Source organism: Rhincodon typus, chromosome 6, assembly GCF_021869965.1.
Source record: "Rhincodon typus isolate 14 chromosome 6, sRhiTyp1.1, whole genome shotgun sequence".
NCBI lineage: Eukaryota > Metazoa > Chordata > Chondrichthyes > Orectolobiformes > Rhincodontidae > Rhincodon > Rhincodon typus.
This window is the reverse complement of record NC_063337.1, coordinates 39,929,222-39,945,010: the sequence shown is the minus strand read 5'-3', so window position 1 is coordinate 39,945,010 and position 15,789 is coordinate 39,929,222. Positions and strand designations below refer to the sequence as shown.

The 15,789-nt window shown below is 39.7% G+C and overlaps 1 protein-coding gene across 1 annotated transcript in view; it reads right to left on the bottom strand.

The window, feature by feature from the left end:
• The window catches only part of LOC109922528 (rho GTPase-activating protein 20-like), an 89,504-nt gene that overhangs the window by 57,614 nt on the left and 16,101 nt on the right, over positions 1 to 15,789 (bottom strand). The window lies entirely within an intron of this gene.

The window sequence follows — 15,789 nt, the reverse complement described above, 5'->3', positions numbered from 1 at the left end:
TTGAGGCTGTTTTCGTTAGAGAGAAGGTGGTTAAGAGGTGACTTAATAGAGACATACAAGATGATCAGAGGATTAGATAGGGTGGACAGCGAGAGCCTTTTTCCTCGGATGGTGATGGCTAACACGAGGGGACATAGCTTTAAATTGAGGGGTGATCGATATAGGACGGATGTCAGAGGAAGTTTTTTTCACTCAGAGTAGTAAGGGCGTGGAATGCCCTGCCTGCAACAGTAGTAGACTCGCCAACTTTAAGGGCATTTAAATGGTCATTGGATAAACATATGGATGATAATGGAATAGTGTAGGTTAGATGGGCTTCAGATTGGTTTCACAGGTCGGCACAACAGAGGGCCGAAGGGCCTGTACTGCTCTGTAATGTTCTATAAATAGAAACATTTAATTCCAAAAGTTCTTGTTTGGCCCTAAATGTGCTCAGATCCTGTCACCACACTTTGCAAAGGATTTGAGTGCCCTTGGACAGTACGCATGGGAAATTTACAAGGATGATTTCAGGAATAGGGAATTTTAGCTACTGGGTTAAGTTGGAAAAGGTACGGCTGTTCTTGTTGGATCAAGTAAAGTTGTAGGGAGGTTTGTTTGATGTGTCCAAGACTATGGCAATTTGGATGAGTTGGACAAATTAATGCTGTTCTCTTTGGCTGAGAGCACCAGGATCATATACTTGTGGAATTCTCTTCCCCAGAAAGTAATTAAAACCGGGTCATTGAATTTATTCAAACTAGAGTTAGTTAGATTTTTGATAGATAAGGGAGTCAATGATTATGAGGGACAGCAGGAATGTGGACTTCAGACCACAAGGAGATTAGCCATGGTCTAATTGGCACAGCAGACTCAAAAGGGCTGATGGCCTGCTCCTGTTTCCAAGGACAAATCTAAGATTTTGATTAAGAGATACAGAGGGGTTGAGAAGAACCACTTTTAATCTAGAATGGGGTTGACCACAAACACTCTGTCCACAATAATGATGGGAACAAAGACAAAGACAAAGACAAAGACAATCAAAGATTTCAAAACAAAATTGGATAAGCTTTTGAGATAACTAAATTTACAAACAACCAGGATAAAGTGGGAGAATGGAACAGAATACATGGTTCAACAATAGGGACTTAATAGGTCAAACATCCTTCAGTATCGTAATGACTATGGAGATATATAAAACATCATCTGCTTTTGTTAACGTGTGCTCTGCTCTTTTCATATTTTCTAATTAGTTGAACAGCTCACATGAAAGGAATCAAATGTCTGTCAACATTTTCTCTTGTCTGCTTATGTGCTCTCACTTCCAAAGATAACTTCATCAGCCCCTCTGGGTTGGAGAGTGTCAGAAGCCGAAGGATAAGCCAGATTCAGTGTTTAAAAAATAATCACTTCTTTAAATAACCTTGCGCAACGAGTCTCACATTGATGATCTTCATCCAGCCAGGAGATTTTCTTACATGATAATTCCATTTTAGTTGACAACAGCCATGACTTGAAATATTGGGCAAGGTCTCCATTTGCACAGAAATCAAAGCAGCAAAAAGGGTGAAAATGAGATTCCTAACAACTGAGTGGGAACTCTGCTAATCACGCAGAATTTTCTGGGGTCACACTCATTTTAATATTGCAGGCAAGCTCCTGGAAGCAGTGCTACCTCCAACTGAGAGCTGCCGAAACGGAAGCAATTGAAAAGGGACCGCAGCATCAAAAAAGAAATGCATTGGTAGGACAACTACCAATCACTTATCTTAATAGTGCCTTCAGGTCTACAGGATGGCTGATGGTCCTCTGATTCACTGATGAAGTAACGGTCAAGGTTTACAACAAAGTAAGGCAATACAGAAGCACACTGGTTGGGTCATACACGATAAACACTGAAGAATAGCAGCAAGTGTACGAACTGCACATATGCAGCACCTTGCTGACACAAACAATTTAAAGCTCTTCAGGAAGTATTATAAAAAGAGGCTGTTGCAAAATTCAGCACCGTACTGTACAAAACGTGGCCGTCACTAACAATAACCTCCCAAACCTTGCGCTAAATGGAGTCAATTATTTACAATCAATGTCCAAGTTGCAACACAATCCCTGTTAACCTAAAATTAGACACCTAAGCAATCACTGTAGTAAAAGCTGAACAACTTTAAGTTGTGCTGCAGAACACATCCACCATCAGTTAAATCATGATTTGTCATGGCACTCAGCCAAATATTTCCATTCTTTCTCAAGCAGAAAAACAGTCCATAACAGCAATTCAGGAAGTACCACATCTGGTGCCCTCCTCAGTCTCTCAGCCATAACAAGAAACCCTTTTCAAACTGATGGAAGAGAGAGTACACAGTGGAGATGACAGAAGGCAATAATTCCCACGGAAGTCAGTCAAGTATATGATGCGATGTTGTTGGTTGCAAGTGAACTGTACATTGCAGGAATTTAATCCATCCCTGTTGCTGTGGCTGGCAATATTGCTTAGAGTACATATAGACTGATGAATGCAATTTGAGCCAACAGTGGAGTTAGTCAACAAGTCAGGCTGTCACATAATTTATTGATACTTCTCTCATGAAGCACAGATTTGACTAATGCTGTTCCCACCCAGCTGGAGATAAGAATGCACTAGTACGTATATTTTACTATAATGTTATCAGCAGATAGATGCCAAATACTTCTCATTTGTCTGACCAGATCTTTCCTTTATTGTCCTTCTTCAAGTAATGGAGATAGAAAATCCATTATGGCTGCTCACTAATTAGAGGAGAACAAGGCAGAATTAAGGTATGAAGATTAACATAGAACTGAAAGAAGGCTAAGGAACGCACTTTGTAAATGAGAATTTTACCAGACTTTTTAAAGAAACAGCATGTTGGATATGGCTTTTAAGTTCACATCTGCATTCAATTTAGCACATAGTAATACGAGATGGTTGTTTTAATATCTGACATTAATCACTTATTTTCTCTCTTATTTATAACAGTTAACTATAACACTAAGGTCTCTTGTGGTGCAGTGGTAATATCCCTACCTCTGAGCCAGGAGGCTCATGTTCAAGTCTCACCTGCTCCAGGAGGTGTGTAATAACATCTCTGAACAGGCTGATTAGAAAATAGGTTAAAGCATTTTTTTCAAAAGGAAGATTTTAATTATACCACTAGGGCTCCTGTGGTGTAGTGGTAGTGTATATACCTCTGAGCGAGGAGAGCTGGCTTCAAGTCCCACCTGCTCCAATATCTTTGGATAGGTTGATTACAAATGTTAAAAAACAACAAAAAAAACATTGGAAACTAAACTCAACAGCACCTCTCAAATGTTAATTCTGATCTCTCTCTTTCTCTGCACCTTCTCTGTGGCTGTAACACTGTATTGTGCACTATGTTCTGTAATCTTGATGCACTTTGTATGGTGTAATCTGCCTGTAAAGCACACAAAACAACACTTTTCACTATATCTCAGTACATGTGACAACAATAAATCAAAGCAGATTTTGGCACTTCAATACTGTATGATCCCAAGTAGCAGTATTTGCTTCAAGGAAAAGATAAAAATATAGCAAAGATTGCAAATTCTAATATATAATGAATAAACTATAATTTGGGCCACTGAATCCAGCTTTTGATTGATTTGGGCACACTCCACACAAAACCATCCTAATTCAGCACTAAATTAGTGGTTGTAGATTCTTCGTTATTTGAGTATGGCCATGTTGCAAGTGACCTCATCACCCTCACTGGGTCATCTCATTCCTGAAAAATATGATCTCAGATTAGTATGGATGGCCATAGAATTAGCATTTCAAGTTGCTAGGCTTAGGGAATTCTTTGTACTGTGCCACCTCTGGCCTTCCTCAGAGCATGTAGGATGTTGCAAGTTTACCATATATGGTCCTTGAAACACGCTGAACCAAATTTCTGTACTTGCCACCTATTAGGCTGATTGTTTGCAAACTCTTCCTAAGGAAGGTTGCCTGCAATTCAGAATTTGTGCAATTTTTTGGGAAGTGTCCTTGTATAGTTTGTACTGACCATCTTGCTGTTGTTTGCCCTGCAACAGTTTTCTACAAAATCTCCTCAGGGATTCTCCAATCAGCCATATGGTAGAGATGGCTTTCCCAACTAAGTTAGGAACATGTGAACAAGGAAGAAAAGTAGGCCGCTCAGCCCTTCAAGCCTGCTCTACCATTCAATAAGATCATGGCTGATTTTAACCTTGACTCTACATTCCTGCATATCCCCAATTATTTTTCATCCCCTTAGTAATCAACCTGTCTACCTCTGCCTTAAAATACTGAAAGGTCCAGCATCCACTGCATTTTAAAAGGAAGTGAATTCCAAAGGCTTGAAGGTCAATTTTCCACAGGGTAGTTCAGTACAGCACAATGAAGGACCTTATTGTTTATGAGGTTCTTCTGCCATCAAATTTTCACGATCGCCCTCAGGTGTCTTTGGTGAAAGTGCCCCAGACCTCTGATATTATTGCAAATCTACATTCCAGCCTGGGGCTGGCAAGGGAGGCACTGACTCCTTTTCAGTTCAGAGGACTATATCTATTTCTCCTACCTCCATTAAAACAAAATGTTATACTATCTGACAGGGATCCTCTGTCTTCCCTGACCCGGCCCTCACTAAAGATGTTTTTATATATATATTTCTGAAGCCTGTTTTAGGCTGGTGAACCAGCATCCTGCATAATCCTGCAGGTTAAAAGGAAAGTGAACATTATCTAACTGTCTGTTCATGTGTAAGTGGTTAATGATTGGAATGTTAAAATTGATGCCATTCCATTTCTCACTTAAACACTCTAAGAAATACATTTAGCTTAGTGGCAAGCCATTTTCCATATAATTCTTTGTGACATACTGAGTTTTGTCGTTATGGAGTAACCTCTGTACTAATGCATATTACAGCAAATGGTATACACACTGGTCATTGTATTGATGACAATACAATTAAAAGTGTGTAACAATATTCACACAAGTAGGATCAGTCCTGTCAGACATTACGATTAATAGTATTCATTCTTCTTTTCCAGTTACGGAAGCTTAGGAGAAGTTAATAGATTAGGATATTATATTCCTGACTAATCATTTGTTAGAACAAGAATAATGATGAAGTGAATAGCTCAGAAATTCTTGTGCACAAGGAAACAAGTCTTTAAACAGAAGGTAGATCTGTTTTACTCAAGGTCACTCAAAAATTCATATTCAAAGCAGCCAAGTGAAAATAAACTGAAGTTGGAGAAAGGAATGAGATAACAAGGTGTAGAGCTGGACGAACACAGCAGGCCAAGCAGCAGCAGAGGAGCAGGAAGGCTGACGTTTCGGGCCTAGACCCTTTTTCTGAAGAAAGTTAGAAATATTTCAATGGTAAGATAACCATTTAGACTCCCACTAGAAAGAACCAGCAACCTCTTCACTTTCACTCAATCCCACTGCTAAATGTTACACTGAGTTATTGGCACTAAAATGTTGATTCCTATAATTGTTATGAAATGTAAGCATTATCTTTGGAAGATGCCTATTTTCACCAATTTTATTATGCTTACAACTTGGTCAGACAAATGACAAACAAACTGTAAATGAATACATTGTTATTTTTATTTGATTCATGTAAACAATTAATATAAATACATGAAGTGAAATTATTTGTTTAATTGTACTGTATTTTGGAAAATTATGGGTAATTTGTATTTCTATTGCATCACTAATAAATAGGATAGTTTATAATCTATATGAATCACAACAAAAAAAGGCCTCAAATATATCTTAACTAGCTATTTGTAGTAATTTGAAATAATTGCGCTGCTTTGGGGAATGATGTGAGGTAGAAGAGAAAACAAAGCTTGCTTTAATGGAGTGCAACATATTTTTTAGTGTTTCCATTTTAAAATGCATAGTCAAAAATAACTACATATAGTTGCCTAGTCCTTCCATTCACCACACAATACCAACTTTTAAATTGAATTTCATTTTCCAATAGTATCTCGGTGGAAAAATATTCCAGAAATGTGACAATAGCTTTTACTGGAAATTCTATTATGGAAATGTATCATGCAATAGGCCTCACATTCATGTGTAGAGTCACTGAGGGCAAAAATTGTACAGTCCACCACCACAGGGTTTGCAAAGGCACCATGATACTCACTGCTGTTCTGCCCCTCGCTGAACATGTCTCGTAGTTTAAAGGTGCAGTGTGCAAGGCCTAGCTTGCAAAGCCAGTCTGCTCTTGCCCAAGTTAAGGCTCTTAAGTAGACAATTATTGGTCACTTAGTTTTCCATCCAGACTCAGGAAAGAAGCCTAGCAGGCTATCCCATTTGGACCTCAAGATTAGGGAGAAGACTCTCAAAAGGCCCCCTTTCCAATTTGGGTATTATCCCCTAGGCCTACATCTGCCCCACAAGGGAGCTCAGATCCCACCACCACCCCTCCTCCCACTCCCAAACCCTTCATCAAGGTCCACTATTCACAATTCCAGGCTTCACATACCATTCCTGTCATGTGATTCCCCTACCCCCACACTCACCTAGCCCTGGACCCTGGGATGTAAAATTTGGGAACTGATGATTGGTGGCAAGGTGCTGCTGGAATTCCAGGACTATAAGCAAAATCAGATGGAGGTGGGATTTCCAACCAAGTGAGGGAGAACGTATCCTATATCCAGCACATAACACTCCTCAGAACATTAAATAACTGAGGGATTGCCATGACGTGTGTGTTACCTTCCGACCAGATTTATAATTACACTTCGCTTCCAAGAGCACCTCCAGGTTCAGACAGACAATCTCTCAATCCCTAACCTGCCTGGTGGTACCACCATGGTTTCAGAACTTTGGCTTGTCTCATGGCAGACAGCGAGCGAGTCAATTAGAAGACCGAGAGAAACTCACAACTTATGTCTCTTTGTCAGCTATTGTGGGCTTTTGACCCTCAACTGGTCACAACATACTGAATTTTACTGCGAGCTTTAGAATGACACAGTCTGTTTCCTCCCCTCCCAATGCAGCCTGTAGCCACTGATGGCTTTTTTACTACCAGATTAAATCATATTACCCAACACCTCCCTCGCAAAAGGAAGGAAAATAAATGGATTTAGGCAAGGGATGGCAGAGGATGGCAAAGAGATTTAAGGGACTTAGAGGGAAGAGAGAGACAGATACATCTGAAGACAGAAATGCACCATAAATCAGGCAGTATCTGCGGTGAGAGTAAATGGGTTAATGCTTCGAGACGGCTATGAATGGTCTTCATAACTGAAAGGGGCTGCAGAATAACGATTTTTATGCTGTAGGCAGAGGCAAGGTGGTGTGAGTGGAACAGATTGTGAAGGTGCACAGAGAAACAGGGAGTCTTACTGGTGGTAAAGGAGAGATGGATGTAAATGACAGGTGTGAAAAGGAGAAAATGGATCCACTCTGCTGACAGCAAAGCCAATAAGACATGGCCTGAGGTGGGGTGGGGGAAGGATGCAAGAAAATTGGGGGAACATGGGTCATCTGATGTTTTGTAACTCAATAATGGATGTCATAAAAGTGCCTCACAGTGGAAAATGAAGTATTGTTCTTCCAGCTTGCATAGAATCCCTACAGTGTGGAAGCAGGCCATTCAGCCCATCGAGTCCACAGTGACCCTCTGAAGGGCATCCCTCCCAGACTGACACCACTACTCTAGCCTTGTAATCCTGCATATCCAATGGTTAGTCCACCCAGCCTGCACATCCCTGAACACTATTGGCAATTTAGCATGGCCAATCCACCTACCCTGCACATCTTTGGAATGGAAGCGGAAAATCAGAGCAACCAAAGGAAACTCATACAGAAAGGGGAGAACGTACAAACTTCACACAGCAGTCACCCGAGGGTGGAATCGAACCCAGGTCCCTGGTGCTGTGAGGCAGCAGTGCTAAGCACTGTGCTGCCCCTTGCATTAAGCTTTTTTAGAACACTGTAGCAGGCCCAGGCTGGAAATATTAGCATGGGAGCAAAGTGGTTTATTCAAATGGAAAGCAACTGGAAGATTGGACTCTTTCCTCTGGACAGAATCCAGTACCCACAGCATCTTGAGGACAACATAATCAAGTAAGTATGCGACCACTGGTGGGACAGGACAGGCTGCAAAAGGGATTTAAATTTGATAAATGTGAGAAACAGAATCACAACAGGAGATCAGTCTGCAACTGCTTTTAGTCTCCACTTCCATTGCTTTCCAAATTCAATTAAGGACACAAATAACAAGTGGGACTTGTGTAATCAATTTATTATAAATTGATAATAACAATTTTGCTGAAGTTAGCATTTTCTATCGTCAAACCGCAAGACTAGATTTTTACTTGGATGTAGGATGGGGAGGCGGCGTCAAAGAGACAGCTGGACTGAAACTTGATCCACAGCCTGGAATAGGCTTCCCTCAGGGCCTACAGAAATTAAATGACACAGCCTGAATAACAGCCATTATCTTCTTCATCGCCATACTACAACCCTCCAGATTGGAAATTCCAGTGGTACGCTTTCTGGCATCAGGCCACAATGGGACAGAGAGAAGCTATTGATGCGGCTGGAGATTGGAAAATTCAGAGTTAAGATCATAGGTCACATATGGAAGTTCATGCATGTATATGTAAATGTGCATGTGTGTTAGAGCTTTAAGAGTGGTGTTTCTTGCAAGGCTTGATATGCTAAAGAATCAGGAAGTAAACCACATGACCCACTGCCATGGGCAGTCCATCAAGAAGCATGCTAGCACAATACGGCGTAAATGGCTATCTATAACTGCAAGTTGTAGACTAAGCTGGTAATAATCCTGTTTGAGTTTTTCAATAACATGGATCCACTCTACTCCATCATTATTATTTATTGATAACAGTGCAGGTATGCAGCACTGGTAAATTTGAATTTGTGGAAAAAAAAAGCCATGATGCAAACTTGAAAAACTCAGAAGGCCTCAGATTAGACTCAAAGCAGTGCAGAAATAACATCTACACTGATACCTCAGAGAGAAACTGCAGGAACAGCTAGTGGTTGAATTATAACCAACATTAAAAACAACTCAACCTGTGGCTAAAAACAGCACAAAGTTTTTTTTAAAAAAGCAACCCCCTGGACATTGACAGCATTTGCAAAAGAGAGGAAGCATCAAAAAGGTGTCCACCAAATTTCTGAGAATGAATAAGATGTTCACAGAGTTTCTATTCAAATTTAAGCTTTTTAAACAAAGAATGGAGCCATGCTTTTCAGACGTAACAGTTGCAGAATCAGATAAGCATGTAGTGAAAATAAAAGATAGCCATTGGAAATGAGGGATTGCACAAAGTCAGCACATTTCAAGAGGACAAAGAGATCCGGCTAAACTAAGGTATATGCTGAAAAATCAGCTGTGTGTAAAAAGAAACATTAGAATTCACTGCCTAAACTTGATGCCTTACAGGCAACAGCCACAAGAATCAGCTAACAAGGTGTAAAGCTGAATGAACACAGCAGGCCAAGCAGCAAGGCTGACGTTTCGGTCTAGGCCTGAAACGTCAGCCTTCCTGCTCCTCTGATGCTGCTTGGCCTGCTGTGTTCATCCAGCTTTACACCTTGTTATCTCTTATACAAGAATCAGCTGCTCAGTTTGCCAGTAGGTGCTTGCGATATTTCAGAAGCTGGGCTGTCCGAGTAAATAACAGAGCTAGTTATAGCTTCAACACTTATTAACACAGTCCAAAAAGGTCTCTTGGAGGACAAGGTCACTACATTGACACATTGCTTAAAGATGGTAGAAAATATGGAAGCATGATGGGGTGGCACGGTGTTTCCGTGGTTAGCGCTGCTGCCTCACAGCACCGGGGACCCAGGTTCGATTCCCCCCTCAGGCATCTGTCTGTGTGGAGTTTGCACATTCTCCCCATGTCTGTGTGGGTTTCCTCCTACAATCCAAAGATGTGCAGGTTAGGTGGGTTGGCTATGCCATAGTATCCAGGGATATACAGGCTGGGTAGACAAGCTGTGGGAAATGCAGGATTACAGGTTGGATGGGTTGCTCATCAGAGGGTTGGTGTCGACCTGATGGTCTTAGTGGCCTGCATCCACATTGTAGGGATTTCTTCAGAAAATTGTGCATAAAGAGAGGTTGCCAGCCTCATTGTATTTACATTTCCAGAAGGCAGGCTGGCAATGAGTTGGTTACTTAAGCACTGACTAGCTTCCAAAACCAGAAATGGTGAGTTGGAGATAACAAGGTGTAGAGCTGGATGAACACAGCAGGCCAAGGAGCAGGAAGGCTGACATTTCGGGCCTAGTCCCTTCTTCAGAACTGGGTTGAGATCAAAATTCAGATTCTTAACATCTTAAACCACTTACAACGCATGTCTACTCTTGTTGTTGAAAAAAAAAGAGTTAAAATTCCCTTCAAATATCACAAATTAAAAGTAAACCTAATTTTTGTCAGCATTGTGCATTTGTATCCAAAAGAAATATTATTTTGATTCAATTGCTTATAGACTCTGTGATTAGTTTATCTAACTTGGGAAATATGTGGACACTGAGTTCTGAGAGAGACACATTATTTTCTTACAAATATTATGCAATTATCTAATAATACAAACAAATACATATTTCTGGTCTTGCAGGTTGTAAAGAAATTAAAGTGACTTTGACAAATGTGAACCATGGAGATTGGCTCATGTATAAAAACTATTCCGAAGGGTGAGGTTGAAACAGTTATGCCAAGCACAAAAAAGTAATATTCAAGCAAACCAAAACACATTTAAAAAGAATACTTACATTTCCTATATAAAGTCATAAAATTAAAGCATCAATAATGACACTTTTAAAGGTATAAAAGGTGCTAATATTTCTACTGTAGTTGTCAACATTGAACAAAATTCTGTACATGTCTTCTTGCATGTATTTCACAAATATCTTGAAAGCATGTTATGACATCATTAACACTGCCTTCTTCAGATAAATTCTCATCTGTGTTGCAGTCATAAATTCATCCAGGGCTCAGATTCAGAGGGCACTAAGTAATGGTATGCCTTATTTGCCAGAGTGATTTATAACCAAAGTACACTATCATTGTTTTTGGAGTGTACATGCAATTTTAAGGCAACTGCCGTTTTAATTTCTTTTTAAAATGTACAGCTGTGTACACATGGTACCTTAAAGGAGTGATGTTGTGTTCAGCCTGTGTGTGAACTATCTTAAGTTGCTGTACAAATATGCAATCACTAGAAATACTATTTATGGCTGATGTCATCTGTCAGTTGGTAAGGCAAAAATTCCTGCAATTTATCACTTTTAAATTAAGTAATTTATCTGAAAGAACAAAATTTCGGGGCACCATTAAGGTTGTAAAGAATAGTGGAGAAGATGAGGTAAATCCCATGTTATTGGTTATGTGATAGCAACTATTGAAAATCCTAGAATTATTCACACGATGATATGTATATTCTGCGAGTCCAAGCTTGAAAACGATGCTCATTATGGATAAATGATCAGTTAACACTCAGTTTAGACACAAGCATGATAAACATCACTGTAAGGCAACAGTAGAAGTACAATAGAGTCAATACCTGCTGGAGAGTGAGGATAATTATACATGTTACTTTCGCACAAATACCTTCAAACTATCAGAACTCTGTTGCACTTCTAGAGAAATGTTAAGGGCAATGATTTAAATAGAAGTGCTTTAAAAAGTGTAAATAAAAGTATCTGTCTATAAGTACTTCATTCAATCTCTGCTATTTCACTCCATGCAATATTGCCAGATGTGTAAAAGTCTGCAAATAATAATCACAACCCAAGTAGTCAGCCAAAGAGAACATCAAGAGCGAATAAAACACTTGTTGTAATATTAGATTTAAAATGAGTTGTTGTGAAATCCTTAGCCACAATCTGAGTTTTAAAATATTAACTATCCATGCAGCCAGGTTTTAATGGATACCCTCAGTTGACACTCAGAAGTTTATTATTATTAGTATTAAATTAAGTAAAATATCTGAGTGGATCCAGTTAAACCTTCTGCTGCCATTTGCTAAACAGAGTCAAGCATTTTCTCTGAGCAAAGAATGCTTTCAAAAGTGAGCCATCCCGAGGAGCAATGGCAGATGAAACAGAGATGGATAAATTCAGATAAATCACAAGCTCAGGACAATAATGACACAAGGGGAGGAAAGGGAGAAATAGCAATTGCCAAGTGAAACTGTGACCTAATCCCTGTCTAAAAAAAGTGCTCAATTCCCATTGGAAATCATGGACATGCCTAGAAAGATTAGGTAGTAAACCATTGTTTCTGGAATTTAGATGGTGATAGTTCTCATTTTTATAACTTGAGCAAAGATATTTTGAATAAAGTTCTTGCCAAGTGAGTGTTTCAATAATTTACAGATTGATAAGCAACACTCAAAAAACCACAAATAATCAAGCAGCAAGAGGGAGACAGGAAATAAATGTGATATGTATCGCTAAAGAAAACGTACAAGGAAACTAATAGGCCAAAGACTGATAAGCCCTCTGGACCTGATGGGATGAATCCTAGGATATTAAAACAAAGAGCTAAAGATATAATGGATACACTGCTGGTAATCTTCCAAGGATCCTTAGATTCTAGAAAATTCACAGAAAACCACCAATGTAATAAAGAGGGAAGGAAACAATAGTCAGAAACCTATCGGCCAGTTAGTTTAACATCTGTAATTATGAAAATGTTAGAATCTTCTTCTGAAAAATGTAACAGCAAAGCATTTATATGATCAAGCAAATTCAGCATGGTTTCACAAAGGGGAAACCATCCCTGACCAGTTTATTAGAAATTCTTGAGGAACAAGCAGGATAGATAAAGGAAAAGTAGTGGATGCAATATATTTGGATTTTCAGCAGGCATTTGGTAAGGAACCATACATTAGGCTACTTAATAATATAAGAGGCCAACAGTGTTGGAGTTTCTATATTAGCATGGACAGAAGATTGGCTAACTAATAGAAGGCAGAGTTGCCTTTTTCAGGGTGGTAACCTGTAAAGGAGGGAGTGCCACAGAGGTCAGTGCTGGATCCACAATTATTTACAATATATTATTAATGACTTCAATAAGGAAACTAAATGTATGATAACCAAGTTGGTGGATGACAGAAAAATAAGCAGGAAGGCAAGTGGCAAGGATGAGCCAGCATTGGAAAGGTGGAGGAATGCTGAAAAGCACCGTTATCTTTGCTGCAAACGTCATCCCTCCCACCACCACTTACCTTTGTCTGGCCTCTGACTGACTGGCAGCTCTCAGTAGGCAATGCTTCTGCAAACCACCCTGGGTCCTTGATTCTGCGAAAGGCCCACTGCTCTCTTCAAGTGCTGTACAGGTTTGCTTTTAAAAAGAAAGAGCAATATTGGGCTCTTTCCTGCCCTGCAACTGGCAGGCAAGATCCTGATCGCCTCTATTAAACCCAGCTCATTATGGTGAAAGAGAAGCATCAAGAGATACATTTTTTCTCAAACATAAAATTACAAAGAATTATCGCAGAAATAGGCTATTCAGCTTATGTAGGCTATTCCAGCATTTTTGATTCACTCGAACCTCCTCCTGTTTCTCCCCATAACGTTACTACCATAATCAATCATCAATGCTTTTCTTTTTCATATACTTATTAGCTTCTCCTTAAAATCCATTAATACCATTCATCCCAACTCCATAATATAGTAGCAAATTCCTCATTCTTACCTCTCTCCATATTAATTAGTTTCTTGCGTAATCCTTAAATGATTTTTTGATGATTATCTTCAGTTAAATCATCTCTAATTTTGTTTCTCCCCACAATTGGAAATGTTATTTCTGTGCAGATGTTATCAAAACTTTTATCAATTTTGAAGACCTCTAATAGATTATCTCATTTCACTATCCAACAAAAAAAAGTGATACTCAGCCAGTTCATCCTTTTTGGATAGATATTCCTCACAGATCTCATATCATCTTTGTGGATTTATTTTGCACTCAGTGCAGGACCTCTATATAATAATAGTAACTACATTAAATATAATTACACAACACACCATCAACAATAGATAACACAGTATGGAGCTGGAGGAACACAGCAGGCCAGGTAGCATCAGAGGAGCAGGAAAGTTGACGTTTTGGGACTGTTGTGGTGGGGTTGGGAGCCCTGAGGGAGCGGAAGGTGTGTTGGGGAGCCCTGTGGGAGGAACTGACATGCCTGTTGAAACCAGGACTATTGAGCAGGTGGGCGTTGTGTACCTGTGGGAGTGCTACCACAAAGTAGAACACAGAGTGCGTGCAAAATCTGAGGATCAAAAATACAAGTCAAACAGTGTCATGATGGCAGATAACCTGAGACATGGGACAATTATCTCAAATGCAGGACCGTCGCTCTTCCTGCCTGAAGATCACTGATTAAAATTTCTGGTCAGAACAGGGTCAGATCTGGGGTTTGAAAGGGGTCTGACAAGTTCAGAAACTCTAGCTGATCAAACGTTCCCTAACAACCACAGCCAACAGGAAAATCTAAGCCATACCTTAATGTCTACTATTTAGGTTGGCAGACTATAAATAAAATGTGGCTTGGGGGACTAGGGAAGAAAACTATCTTGATATTAGCATTAAACTAAAAGAAAATGAGGCTATATTACAGTCAGGTTCTTTCTCAAAAATAGCAAATCTAAAACGAAGTATGGGGTTCCTTTAAGTGCCAAAGAATCCAATTACCACTTATTCCATTCTTCAGGTTATTAACCTCCATTTTAGCTACTAACTACTAAATTACCCCAATTGAAAACAACTAATATTATATTGAACCCAGCTGAAAGCAACAGAATCAACCATCAATAATGCAGATTTCCCACATGCGGTTTGAAAGGAACACATTAACTCTCCAATATCAGTTAATTAAGAAGTAAAATGGCTGTGAATGTCTCTCAATCACTTCACACAAAAGAATAGGTTATGCTGTGTGAAAGCAGGCACACACTATCAAATGAAAGCTGCCACAATACAGCAACATTAGGTCTGGAATAGTAGATGCTGACAGCAAGGGTTCCATTGAGCTTCCACTGATGATGTGATAAACAAAGGAACAGGAGTGGACCATTCAGCCTCTCAGGCATATTCTGTCATTCATTTAGGTCAATGCTGATCTGCAACCCTTAATACCTTTACCTAACAAAAAATCAATCAATCACAGTTGTGAAATGCTCAGTTTTGAAATTTTCGATTGACGCCCACTCCCACTGCCACCTCAACAACTTCCTGAGGGGAACAGAGCTCCACAGTTTCACTCACCTTTCCTGGTATCTCTCCAGGTTGATCAAAAGCTGTACAGGAGGAAAGGTAGATTTCGGGAGCATTAAAGGGCGAGTCTGAGATTTGTTTTGAAATTTGATTAAGATCCTGAACCACCACATCATCAAACAGTATGACCTAAAGGAGAGTCATATTGGGCTTGAAACATTAACTCGTTTCTGTCTGCCCAGATGCTGCCAGACATGCTAAGTTTCTCCAGCATTCTGTTTTTTGTTCATATTTATAACTTGGCAGTATTTTCATTTTGTTAGGAGGAAATTGGACTGAAACTGGTCGGTAGCACCTGCGAAGCTGCTTCAGTGCTGTGCTAATGCCAACAATCCCCACTGCAGTGAGTGAGGGCTTATCCTCAAAGTGTAAGACTCAGCAGATCGCACTCTTCTCTAAGTTAGTTGTTATGGGTTCAAGTCCAACTACAGATACTTGATTATATAATCCAGACAGATATGTAGTACAAAGGGAGCATCATACTGTCAGAGATAACAAGGTGTAGAGCTGGATGAACACAGCAGGCCAA